Source organism: Mesoplodon densirostris, chromosome 16 (genome assembly GCF_025265405.1).
Source record: "Mesoplodon densirostris isolate mMesDen1 chromosome 16, mMesDen1 primary haplotype, whole genome shotgun sequence".
Classification (NCBI taxonomy): Eukaryota; Metazoa; Chordata; class Mammalia; order Artiodactyla; family Ziphiidae; genus Mesoplodon; species Mesoplodon densirostris.
Window position 1 is genome coordinate 44,781,633 of NC_082676.1, and position 13,027 is coordinate 44,794,659.

Below are 13,027 nucleotides of genomic sequence, written 5' to 3' on the forward strand. Positions count from 1 at the left end.
GAGAGAATTTTCTCTTGCTCCACTCAAGAGAGCAAACAGGACTTTGTATCACACTTTTTGGTATCTTCATCACTGCTCATTCCATGGTCCAAGCCATCACCATCTTGTGCCCAGATTTTTTTTTTTGCATCAGATTATTTTATATTTTTTATAAATATATCAATGCAAATAATACTGTAATCCATGTTCCCTTCTCCTCGTGCCCTAGAAGCAATAATTACAATTGTTTGAGTGTAATGATGTTTTTATATTTTAGTATGTATAAGTATCACAATATATATATCTATATATGTGTGATATTTATGACTTTTAATTGACATAAAATGATTTCAAAACTGTATAAAATGTTCTGCACTTTGGTAACTCAATATTATGTCTATGAGATCAATCAAAGTGAATATATATAATTCTGGTTTATTCATTTTGATAGCTGTATAATATTCCATTGTTTGGATATGCTCATATGCAGTCTTCCTTTTCTGATAGATGTTGAGTTGCAATGTTTCAGTAAAAATCCCAGTATATGTCTTTTTGTATATTCTTTATAAATTCCCTTATGGTATACCTCCAAGGATAAATTTTAAGTCATAAGGCATACACATCTTCAAAGACAATATATAATAATACCTGATAATAAATTGTCTTTCAGAGTAGTTATGGCAATTCTACCAATTCTCCTTTTCTTTATTTGTCAATATCTCACTTTTTTTTCCCTTGATGATGTTGTTGACTGAAAAAACACTGCACACAGTAAAAGCAGTGAGTTTTAGTTTTTGGGGTTTTAAAAATTTATTTATTTATTTATTTATTTATTTATTTAGGCTGTGTTGGTCTTCGTTTCTGTGTGTGGGCTTTCTCTAGTTGCGGCGAGTGGGGTTACTCTTCATCGCGGTGCGTGGGCCTCTCACTGTCACGGCCTCTCTTGTTGCGGAGCACAGGCTCCAGACGCGCAGCCTCAGTAGTTGTGGCACACGGGCCTAGTTACTCCGCGGCATGTGGGATCTTCCCAGACCAGGGCTCGAACCCGTGTCCCCTGCATTGGCAGGCAGATTCTCAACCACTGTGCCACCAGGGAAGCCCAAGTTTCAGTTTTATTGGCGGATCTTATTGAGAACTATGGCCCAGGAGACAGTCTTTCAGATTGCTCTGAAGAGGTAGGGGAGGAGCCAGTATATATGTGATTTTTTTGCCTGGGAAAGACATGTAGTCAAGCATACATCTTGGTAAAAGATTACTAATCTAATCATAAAACCCAGATATCTCAAGTTAATGATCTTAGTATTTTCTATGTCTGGGAAGATGCAAGAATCTGGGGTCACTGACATTCTCCCTTAGATATGCATCTTAATTATCTATATCCAAAACACAGAAAGCTCCACCTTACTTTTCTCCTTCTGGAATTCCCTTCCAGGTGCACTGTCTGTGGGCAACTGCAGTGGGTTGCAACTTAACCCTTATAGAACTGGAATGGTGGGGGGCAACATTCTTTGTTTACCTTGTAATGTCCAGTTTTGTCTATTAAGCCATATATGTAAATATATATATATATATATGTCTTATTAACTTAATTTCCCTTCTCTGATAGACCTAGTGGCAGGGCAGGAATAAAGATGCAGATGTAGAGAATGGACTTGAGGACAAGGTGGGGGAAGGGGAGGCTGGGACGTAGTGAGAGAGCGGCATGGACATATACACACTACCAAATGTAAAATAGATAGCTAGTGGGAAGCTGCTGCAAAGCACAGAGAGATCAGCTCGATGTATTGTGACCACCTAGAGGGGTGGGATAGGGAGGGTGGGAGGGAGGCTCAAGAAGGAGAGGATATGGGGATATATGTATACATATAGCTGATTCACTTTGTTGTACAGCAGAAACTAACACAACATTGTAAAGCAATTATACTCCAATAAAGATGTATAAAAAATTTCCCTTCTTTTACAAAGTTATAACAGATGATAAAGTAGGAGATTTAGATCACTGGCTTATTATAAAAAGCTATAGTTCAGGAACAGTCAGATGGAAAAATTGCACAGGGGAGGGTATGAGGAGAGAGTTTCCCTGCCCTCTCCAGGCACCTCCACATGTTCACCAAACCAGAAGCCCCTTGTGCCCAGATTTTGTGGCAGTTTCCTAACTAATGGGTCCTGCTTCCAACCTTGCCTCTGCTACAGTCAGAGGGGTCCTTTAAAAATATGTCAGATCACGTCACTTTCTTGCTCAAAACCTTCCAGTGGTTCTTCATGTCACTCAGAATACCAGCCAAAGTTCTCACCATGTCCCACAAAGGCTTAACTCATCAGACATCTCATCATCTGTTTGAGCTCATCTCCCTCCAGCTTACTCCTTTCCTGGCCTCACTGCTGTCCCGGCCCTTTGATCATCCATCACTCCTTTGCCTCAGGGCACTTGTTCTCCTGCAGGCTCCTTCCCTCATCTCCTTTGCACTTATAAACTGCTTCTACTATCTAATTTCCTTATTCATCCAGTTTATTGTCCATCTTCCCTACTGGAATGTAAACTCCACTTAGGCTGTTGTTGTTTACTGCTGTACGCCCAGTACCTAGAACAGTGCTTGGAGCAGAGTGGATAAATATTGAATCAGTAAATGTTTACTGAATGAATGAATGCTCGGGGCTGCCCTTGTCCCTAAGGATAGTTAAGAGGCTTTTGCTTTCCAAGGTCTAGGCTCTCAGAAGCAAAAAGCTGTATCATCCAAAACAGAGAGGTTGAAGGAGTTGAAAGAAGAGGGCTGGGGGCTTCCCTGGTGGCACAGTGGTTAAGAATCTGCCTGCCAATGAAGGGGACATAGGTTCGAGCCCTGGTCCGGGAAGATCCCACATGCCACGGAGCAACTAGGCCCGTGTGCCACAACTACTGAGCTTGTGCTCTAGAGCCCAAGAGCCACAACTACTGAGCCCCCACGCTTAGAGCCCATGCTCTGCAACAAGAGAAGCCACCGCAATGAGAAGCCTGCACACTGCAGCAAGAGTAGCCCCCGCTCACTACAACTAGAGAAAGCCCGTGGACAGCAACGGAAAACCAACACAGCCAAAAATAAATAAATAAAATAAATAAATAGGTTTCAAAAAATCTATTTGTTTTCATTTCAGGATGTTAATATCTATTTTTAAAAAAGAAAGAAGACGGCTTCCCTGGTGGCGCAGTGGTTGAGAGTCCGCCTGCCGATGCAGGGGACACAGGTTCGTGCCCCGGTCTGGGAAGATCCCACATGCCACGGAGCGGCTGGGCCCGTGAGCCATGGCCACTGAGCCTGCGCGTTCGGAGCCTGTGCTCCACAACGGGAGGGGCCACAGCAGTGAGAAGCCCGTGTACCACCACCACCACAACAACAACAACAAAAAACCAAACAAACAAAAAAAAAGAGGGCTGAGTTCCCAGAGCCAGGAATTTATTTAATGACTATATAGAATGACATAATACACTGGGGGCAGGTAAGCAATCTGTTGGCTCCTTCCAAACTGTGAACTGGAGAATAGAGAGAGAATTGGCCAGTTATAAGAGAGGGGAGGGCAGTTCAGACATTCATAGAAATATGTGTCATGAGAGATATAAATATGAGCTCCGTGAATGAGGAACAACAATAACTTGGAGGGCGGCATCCATTCCTAATGGCCTCTCTAGCCCCAGTCCACATGGACTCTCACGCTGAAACTTTTCTCTCCTGTGGCTCTTGGATGAATAAAATATTGACTAGGCAAGGGTGTGGCAGCAGGAAGCTTCTGGGCGCTCAGGGACCAGCGGGCCTCTGGCTGATGTAATTGGCATCAGGAAATACAGGCTGGGGCCTCCCAGCCTCCCACATGAATCCACCAGGCCCAACTGCCTCGAAACCCAAGACAAATCAGGGCAAAGTTCTCTTTTCAGATTCACACAGAAGATCCACTGGTGCAAATGCTGCTGGCTGCCATCAGCTGCTGTCTCCCGGCCCAGGCTCCTCACCCACGACTTCCTCTTGGGTGTATCAACACAAGCTGCTTTGGTCAGGATGGTTCTGACACAAGTATCTGGGTCACCGCAGGGCTCTTTCCCCTTCTTCCCACCTGCCAGGAGGTTAGGAGGAGAAACTCTCCAGAGGACGAGTTGAAGCCTCAGGGGAGAGGAGGTCACTAAGGCCACCACCCTATTCCAAGGCCCTTATGATCTCATGGCTAGGTGGGAAGGCCACCACCCTATTCCAAGGCCCTTATGATCTCATGGCTAACCTCATTCTAAGGTTCTAGAAACTCTACCTGGGTTTTCCCTTTACCTGGAGGGAGGGTTGAGCTGAACACACCACAGGTAGGGATCTTCTAAGGATGGCACCCCTTGGACATTCACCTGTAGTCCATGGGGCCCCCCATTGTCCCTGATTGACCTCACTTCGAGGGCTCCATTTCCAGCATCTGGGTGTGGGGTTCATTTTTGTGGCCAACAGAGCATGCAGTTCAGGGCCAGCAATCTGGGAATCAGTTCTGGGCCGTATTGTCTTGCTACGTTGTGCCAGTGAATCTCTTCACCTCTCTGGGCCTTGGTTCCTTCTTCTGTACATCGCCCAGACTTCCATGGGACTCACCAATCTGTGAGCTCAAATAGGATCATATTCATCTTCATACCCCCATGTTGTTGCTCTATGACCCCCACCTGCTAGTACAAGATCTCCAGCTTCCTGCAAATCTTCTGTGCTATTTCAGAAAGTCTCATTCCCTGGCGTGTAAGCTGCTCCAGGCTTCATACCTTGGCTGCTATAACCTAGATAATAGCCACTGTGTATAAGAAGGATCTCTACTCCCCTCTGACAGCTAAGACTTCATTCCTGGGTCAAGCTCATTGGCGTATGAGTCTCCCTCCACCTTCAGGAAGCTCCTCTGTTCCCTCTTGAAAAGGTCTTCTATAGGGTCACCTCAGAAGTTTTCCAGGCATGCCCGGTCATTCTTGAACTTCCAAAGTGGCCACAACCCAAGTTTGGCCTGTTTTGTGTACAATGAAGATATCAGTAACGCCTGCCTGATAAAATTTTTTCCAACAAGGAAAAATTTGTTAAAACAAGGAAAATGACTCCCTGCCATCACTATACCTCAGTGGGAAAAAAGAAAACATTTCCCATCTTCTCACTGGGTAGCTTGAGTCCATCTAGAAAATAGGTCAAGAGAATTCCCTGGTGGTACAGTGGTTAGGACTCCGCGCCTTCACTCCTGGGGGTCCAGGTTTGATCTCTGGTCGGGGAACTAAGATCCCACAAGCCGTGCCGCATGGCCAAAAAAAAAGAAAAAAGAGAAACAGAACCTGGAAGACTGGTTATTGTAGGATGTGTTTGCACTGTCTGAAGTGTTTGGGGGAATATCTAAATCATCAGGAAGGCCTCCTCCTAGGTCTCACGACCAATCAGACTCTCCTCAACCCCTTCTGCCGCCCCTCCTCCAGCTGAATATTCCTGAACCTCCTTCAGAAACTATGGGCGACTCCCTTCAAGGCTTCGGATGACTCCTTATGAATTTGGAGGGTCTTGGCCAAATCTCACATTGTGGTAAGTAATAGGAGCCCACTTGAACTGGCTAAAATTAAAAGAATAAATTTGTTTAAAGAATATCACAAAACCCTTAGGGGAACCCCCCAAAACAACTGGGTCTTCTGGGTAGCTGGAGAGGGCACCCCATCTTCCCCCATTCTTCCCTTCCTCTCTGCAGGCCACCATTCTCCGCATCTTCAACAAAGCTCGAAAAAGTTTGCCCTTTATTGACCAGCTCATCCCAACTTTATATATAGTTAATCGAAAAGACCATGGGGGCTAAGATCTCTGAATTTCCACGCTTTTAGGAGGGTGAATCTGATTGACCCAGCTAGAGTCAAATGTCAACCCCACAGTAACCAGCTGAGGCCAAGGGAACAGAGTCACATCCTAAATATAAACCAGCATCTGGCCACCTCCTCCTCAATCCCTGGGTGGGGAAGTAGTCCTCAAGCAGAGGTTGTGGGGCTAGGGTGAGGGAGAAACGCCGAAAGTTCTTTGTTTCTTGGGGTAAATTTCAGTCTTACAACATAATTGGCTCAAACTTTCTTTAGCCTCATGTCCCACTTTTTCTTCCTCTATCTCTCATCAGCCTATCCCACTTGCCTGAAATGTGCATTCCCCATCACCACGTGTCAAAATCTGCCCAAGATCTTCTCTAAGCCTTTAAAATAAATAAATAAATAAATTTGGGCTTCTCTGGTGCAGCGTTTGAGAGTCCGCCTGCCGATGCAGGGGACACGGGTTCATGCCCCGGTCCGGGAAGATCCCACATGCCGTGGAGCGGCTAGGCCCGTGAACCGTGGCCGCTGAGCTTGCGCGTCCGGAGCCTGTGCTCCGCAACGGGAGAGGCCACAACAATGAGAGGCCCGCGTACCGCAAAATAAATAAATAAATAAATTTATTTATTTATTTTTGGCTGTGTTGGGTCTTCGTTGCTGCGCACAGGTTTTCTCTAGTTGCGGCGAGCGGAGGCTACTCTTCATCGTGGTGCGCGGGCTTCTCATTGCGGTGGCTTCTCTTTGTTGTGGAGCACGGGCTCTAGGCGTGCGGGTTTCAGTAGTTGTGGCTCGCAGTCTCTAGAGCGCAGGCTCAGTAGTTGTGGCGCATGACAGGTTTAGTTGCTCTGCAGCATGTGGGATCTTCCCAGATCAGGGCTCAAACCTGTGTCCCCTGCATTGGCAGGCAGATTCTTACCCACTGCACCACCAGGGAAGCCTTTCTCTAAGGCTTTATGCCAACTTCTCCATGCCATACTTTATGATAGTTTCCACTAGAAGTGTAGTAAAAACAATTTCAGATTTGAAAGATCTCCTGAATATCACCTAATTCAACCCTCCCTCGCCTCACACAAGTCCCTTATGTATTACCTCCCACTAAATCTTCAACCAGGCCCCGCTCACACACCTCCAGAGCTGGGGTGCTCACGACTTCTCAAAGAGATCCATTGTGTCTCCGGCGTCTCTGCCTGTAGGAAAACGCTTTCTTGTATTACATGCCAATTTGCCTTCCTGTGACTTCCATGCTTTAGACTTGGTTCTGCCCTGTGGAAATGCCTAGGACTAATCTTTTCACCTTTCCACCCGGAAAGCCCTCAGAAATTTGGATATGGCTCATGTCAACCCTTAGTCTTCTCTCTTCCAGGCTGAACATCCTCAGTTATGTCCAATATTCCCCATAAAACAGTCTCAAGTCCTCTGACCATTCCAGGAGGAGCACATTTCAACTACCCTCCTAAAATCTGGTGCCTCAAAATAAATACAACAGGGATATTCAAGGAAATCTTTAAATTAAAAAAGAAGGAAGAAAATAAATTAAATCTCCAACATAATAAGAATTTGGTTATATCGATTAAACAAATCGATTTTAAACAATACTATGCAGCCTTTATCAAAATATGGTAGATTTACATATACTAGCATAGAAAGATTGTCATGGTAGGAAAAAAGCAAGTTATAGAGCAGTGTGTGTTACATCTTATTTGTCTGCTAGGCAGGAAGTCTGTCTTTCTCAGCTTCTCTCTCCCCCATCTCTCTGCCTCTTAAACATTTCTTTTTTTCGTGTATATATAAAACAAATTGGGGGGAAGATAATGACTGAACTCTGCATAGTTATTTCTAAATTCTAGAGATGTCTTGAGTTATTTCTAGAATATAGAGGATAAGGGATCTTTCATGCTATGATTGTTATGTCTGTAATGTTTTTTTGTTTTTCTTTTTGTAAAGAACACATATTACTTTCATAACCAGAAAACAACAACAACACTAATAAAGGATCTGCAATGCTTTGGTGAGCTCTGAATATCAGGGTGTTGATCTATTTCCTCCTTCACATTCTTTTCATTTATTCATTCAACCAACGCTCTCTAAGGCCTTCTCTGTGCCAGACCTGGTGCTGGGCCTTGGGCTCTTAGAGGCTAGTGATGTGTAATTCCACCTGTGAGAAGCTCATAGATGTCAGAGAAAACCTAGCATGATAAATGCTAGAACAGAGGAAATCACAGAGCTGAGGGATCAGAGTGGGGGGACTTCCTGGAGTCTTGAAGATAATAGTGTTTGTTGGCCATAAAGGGCTTTTGGGTGATTGAGAGCAGCCTTGCAAAGGCCTGGAGGCAGGGAGAGCTGTGCTGTCGTCCGTCCACCCCCTCCACCTTCTTCCCTCTAGTCCAAGCCACCACCATCCCTCACCATCCTCTGCAGCATTCTTCCCCTCCAGTCTATTCAACCTAGCAGCCAGAGTAATCTTTCAAAAACACAAAGGCAACCATGTCATCCCCCTGCTCAAAACTAATCTTGTGGCTTCCTCTTTCTATTAGGAGAAAAAGTCCAAAAATCCTCCACATGACCCATGACCCAGATCTTGCACTCAAGCCATCAGGAAATCTGTTGGTTTCAAAACATACCTTGACTCTGACTGCCTCTTACCATCTTCACTGTAGCCACTGGTGCAAACCACCATTGTCTCTCTCCTGGGAATGACCTGCAGGAGCCTTCTCACTGTCCCTCTGATTCCACCTCCCGAGCCCATCTGCCCTCACCTTAGGCAGAGTCATCATGTCAGTCCTCCAGTCTAAACCTTCCAGTGGCTCCTATCTCACCCAGAGCCAAAGCTAAAGGCCTTATAGTGGCCCACAGGCCCTGCATATCAGGCGTTTCATTGCCCCTCTGACATCACCTCTTCCAGCCCTTCTCTCGCCCAGCCACTGGCCTCCTTACTCTTTCGCCATCACATCAGGCGTGCTGTGTCTTGGGGCCTTTGCTCTGGGTGTTTCTCTGTTTGGAATGCTGTTCCCCCAGATGATCACATGACTCCCTCCCTCCTCATCTTCAAAACAGCTCTGGTGATCTCTATCTCTGCCTCAGAATCCTCCATTCCCCAAGTTCTGCCCTCACCCCGAGTCTCTTTCTCTCTCTGGGTCTTACGGCAGGAGTTCACTCACTAGGGTTTCTCACATTTGCCCCAGATACAAAGATGAAACTTCCTGGCATTTGGGATGGTGAAAGGTGGTTAAGAGTGTGAGAGCTGTGGCCATGAGTGTCATTTCTGAAGTCTTCTGAGGCAGAGCCTGTTGCTAGAAATCCCATGAGGCAAGTCCAGGAGAGGTGGGAGTTGGGAACTAGGGCTGAACCTGGCCTGGGTCAGGTCCAAGGCAGGGACCACCAATGGGGACACTGACCTGGGTGTCAGGCCAGAGCGGTGGGGACTCAGGCCGACAGGAAAAGTTTTGGACCTTTGGGGTTTGACTGCAGACTCAAAACCATAACAAAGTTAGATTATGTCAATCCTACAATGACCTGTGAAGCACTATGTCCTGTGCTACCTCCTCCTTACCCTGTGCCACATCTGTCTGACTTCATTACCTTTAACACTCCCTACTCACTATGCAGCAGTCACCCTGACCGCCTTGTTGTTCCTAGACCACCCCAGGTACACTCCTTCCTGCCCCAGGACCTTTGAACTTGCCAGTCTCTCTGTCTGAAACACTCTTTCCCAAATATCTGAATCCTTATTCCTATCTTCAGTCAGGCCTTTATTTCAAAGTCACCTTCTCAGTGAGGCCTTCCCTGACCACAATCACACAATACACACTCACATACAAGAATTCTTACCTCCTTCTCTCCAGACTTTATTTTTTCTCCTTAATATCTATCCCTAACCAACAAAGGATTGCTCTTATCTAGTGCTATCTCTCTCTTCATTAACATGTCAGCTCCACGAGGACAGGGATTGCTGTCTGTTGTGTCCACTGATATAGCTCCAATATCCAGTGCAGTGGCTACCACAAAGGAGGTCTTCTATACATATTTGTGAATGAACCCAGGGAGAGTCTCCAGCATCTATTACATGCCAGATATTTTTCAGCCATTATTTTATTTCTTACTAGAAATAAATGGGATGATCCCATTTTTGTTAAAAAAAAAAAAAAGTGTATATAATACACAGAGCACACACTATGTCGCTCCATACAGCCTGGAGGGAATGGCTGGGCGCCCCCTGGGGCCCATTGTGAGGTGGTGGCCCTCCATATAGCATGGGAAGAAAAATGTCTGAACTTAGCCCTGCTCCACTAAGGTGTCAGTAGCAATTCTCTCCGGGAGGAGGGATTTCAAGTGATTTTAACTTTTTTCCTTTTTACGAAGTTGCATTTTGTGATTTTTCTACAATGACAAGACAATGATTTTGTAACAAGTAAAATTTTTAATGGAGAGTGTACTGAGACTACTGAAGTATTTTCAGTGTACTGAAAATGCACTAAATGTATATTTTCAGGAATTCTCTGGTGGTCCAGTTGTTAGGACTCCGTGCTTCCACTGCAGGGGGCGCAGGTTCTGTTCCTGGTCGGGGAACTAAGATCCCACATGCCTGGAGGTGCGGGGCAGGCCCCCTCCCCAAAAAAGTGTACTGAACCCTAAAGTGTAGTGTTATAATTCTGAATGATTATCATAATGGAAAAAAGCCCCAAGGCTTTTGTTGTATGTGAAAATCAAATGGGGGTGGGTGAGGGGTGAGATAGGAGTAGGTGATTAAGAGGTACAAACTACTATGTATAAAATAAGTAAGCTACAGGATGTATTGTACAGCACAGGGAATATAGCCAATATTTTATAATAACTTTATTTTTTAAATTATTTATTTATTTATTTATTTATTTATTTTCGCTGCACCGGGTCTTAGTTGTGGCACACTGGATATTTGTAGCGGCGTGCAGGATCTTTAGTTGCGGCATGTGGACTCTTAGTTGCAGCATGCGTGAAGTATCTAGTTCCTTGACCAGGGATTGAACCTGGGTCCCCTGCATTGGGAGCACCGAGTCTTAGCCACTGCACCACCAAGGAAGTCCCCAAAATAACTTTAAATGGAGTAAATCTATGAAAGTTTTGAATCACAATGCTGTACACTTGAAACTAATATATTGTAAATCAACTATACCTCAGATTCTCTTATTCTTTCTCCCGTTGCGGAGCACAGGCTCCGGACGCGCAGGCTCAGAGGCCATGGCTCATGGGCCCAGCTGCTCTGTGGCATCTTCCCGGACCGGGGCACGAACCCGCGTCCCCTGCATCGGCAGGTGGACTCTCAGCCACTGCGCCACCAGGGAAGCCCTCTCTTATTCTTTAAAACCCTCTTTCTTCCCCTTTGCCTGCTCTCCCAACCCCACCTCCAGGCTTTTACCTTTGCAATCTTTGACCCAAATGGTAAATGTAGTTCAATGAATCTCTCAGTGAAAAAATAAGAAAAAGATAAAAAGGATGCTTTCGAAAGCTCATGATGCGGTCACAAGGATCCACCCAGGTGGATGGCCTGCACAAAGGCAGTTGAACTTGTCTTTCTGGCCCAGTAGGTTGGTCACTGGCCAAGGAAAATTCATGACTTTTTTTGCACTGGCCCAGGTGAACATTGCTCCCAGGTAGAAGTGACAGGGAGGGATATGGATGCAAATCTTCCCCCAAAAGAGTCCTGCTTCCTTGAGGGGCGTGGTAAGGGTTGTTAGTATTATCAAGGGGACCCCCGGAATGAGGGGTAGAGCACCAGCCTTCAGGTCAGACAGACTTGGGTTTGCAGTTCTCACTAGGTTGATTCCCAGCTGGTGCAAGACTCCTAACCTATCAGGGACCTCAGTTTCTGCATCTGTAAAATGCAGATAAGAAAACCAATTTCCTGGGGCTGCTCTGAGGAGGAAATGAGGAGATAAATAAATGCAAAATGCTCAGCACCATCATATGGCTCATCATATGTGCTCAGCAAACTGTATTGTATAAAATGATGTATTCATTCAACAAATGTTATTGCCATGTAAAGTGCTAGGGTGGATGAAACAGAGCAGCCCCTGCTCTGTGGAGCTTACAGACTAGTGGAACAGATAGTCATGGTGTAATCACACGAATAAAGAATTACAATTGCGCTAAATACTGAGAAGGAAAAGTCCAAAGAACTAAGAGAGCATATAACCAGGGGCAACTGATCTAGCCACTTTTTAACCCAGAAGAGGTGACTACAGACAAACTAGAATGTTTTTGTTTTTCCCTTAATGATAAGAGAATCCTTCACATATACAGTATGCTGAACGTTTTGCAAAGAACTTTTCGTAGATGAGATTTTCATATGATCCAAAGCAGAGATGATGACCCTCATTTTACAGAAGTGGAAACTAAGGTGTAGAGAGGTTATATAACTTCCTTAAGGCCAGACAGCTTATTGATAGCACACCCAGAGATCAGACAAAACCCAGAAGTCCTTTGCTTCCACATCTGTTGCTTTTTCAGTATATCATTTTTTTTAAATTCTGAAATACAGCATACTTTCTTCTTTTTAAAATGTTGAAATATAGTTTACTTACAAAAAGCATGGGGAAGTATATGTGTATGGTTTAAGGAATACCTATGTAACTACCACCCAGCCCAAGGAACAGAATTTAACATAGCTCAGAAGTCCCCTTATATACCCTTCCCCAGAAGTAACCCCTATGCTAAATTTTGTTAATCATTCATTCTCTTACCTTTTAAAAGAGTTTTTATCGGGGCTTCCCTGGTGGCGCAGTGGTTGGGAGTCCGCCTGCCGATGCAAGGGACGCGGGTTCGTGCCCGGGAGGGTCCCACCTGCTGCGGAGCGGCTGGGCCCCTGAGCCATGGCCACTGAGCCTGCGTGTCCAGAACCTGTGCTCCGTAGCGGGAGAGGCCACAGCGGCGGAAGGCCCACGTACCACAAAAAAAAAAAAAAAAAGGAGTTTTTATCATTTATGCATCTCAGTGATATATTATTGCTATTTATAAATGGCATCTTAGTTTATGTTTTCTATAGCTCTCTTCTTACTCCCAATGTTTTGTTTTTGAGATTATTCATGTTGATGATGCCTATATCTCATTTTTACAAATAAATAATATTCCATTGTGTGATTACACCACAATTTATTTGTGCACTCCCCTGCTAACAGACATTTGGATCATTTCCAGTGTTTTACCATTATAGATAGCTCTTCTTTTTCCTTTGGGAGATAAATGAATTTGTTTTTATAAAAAACT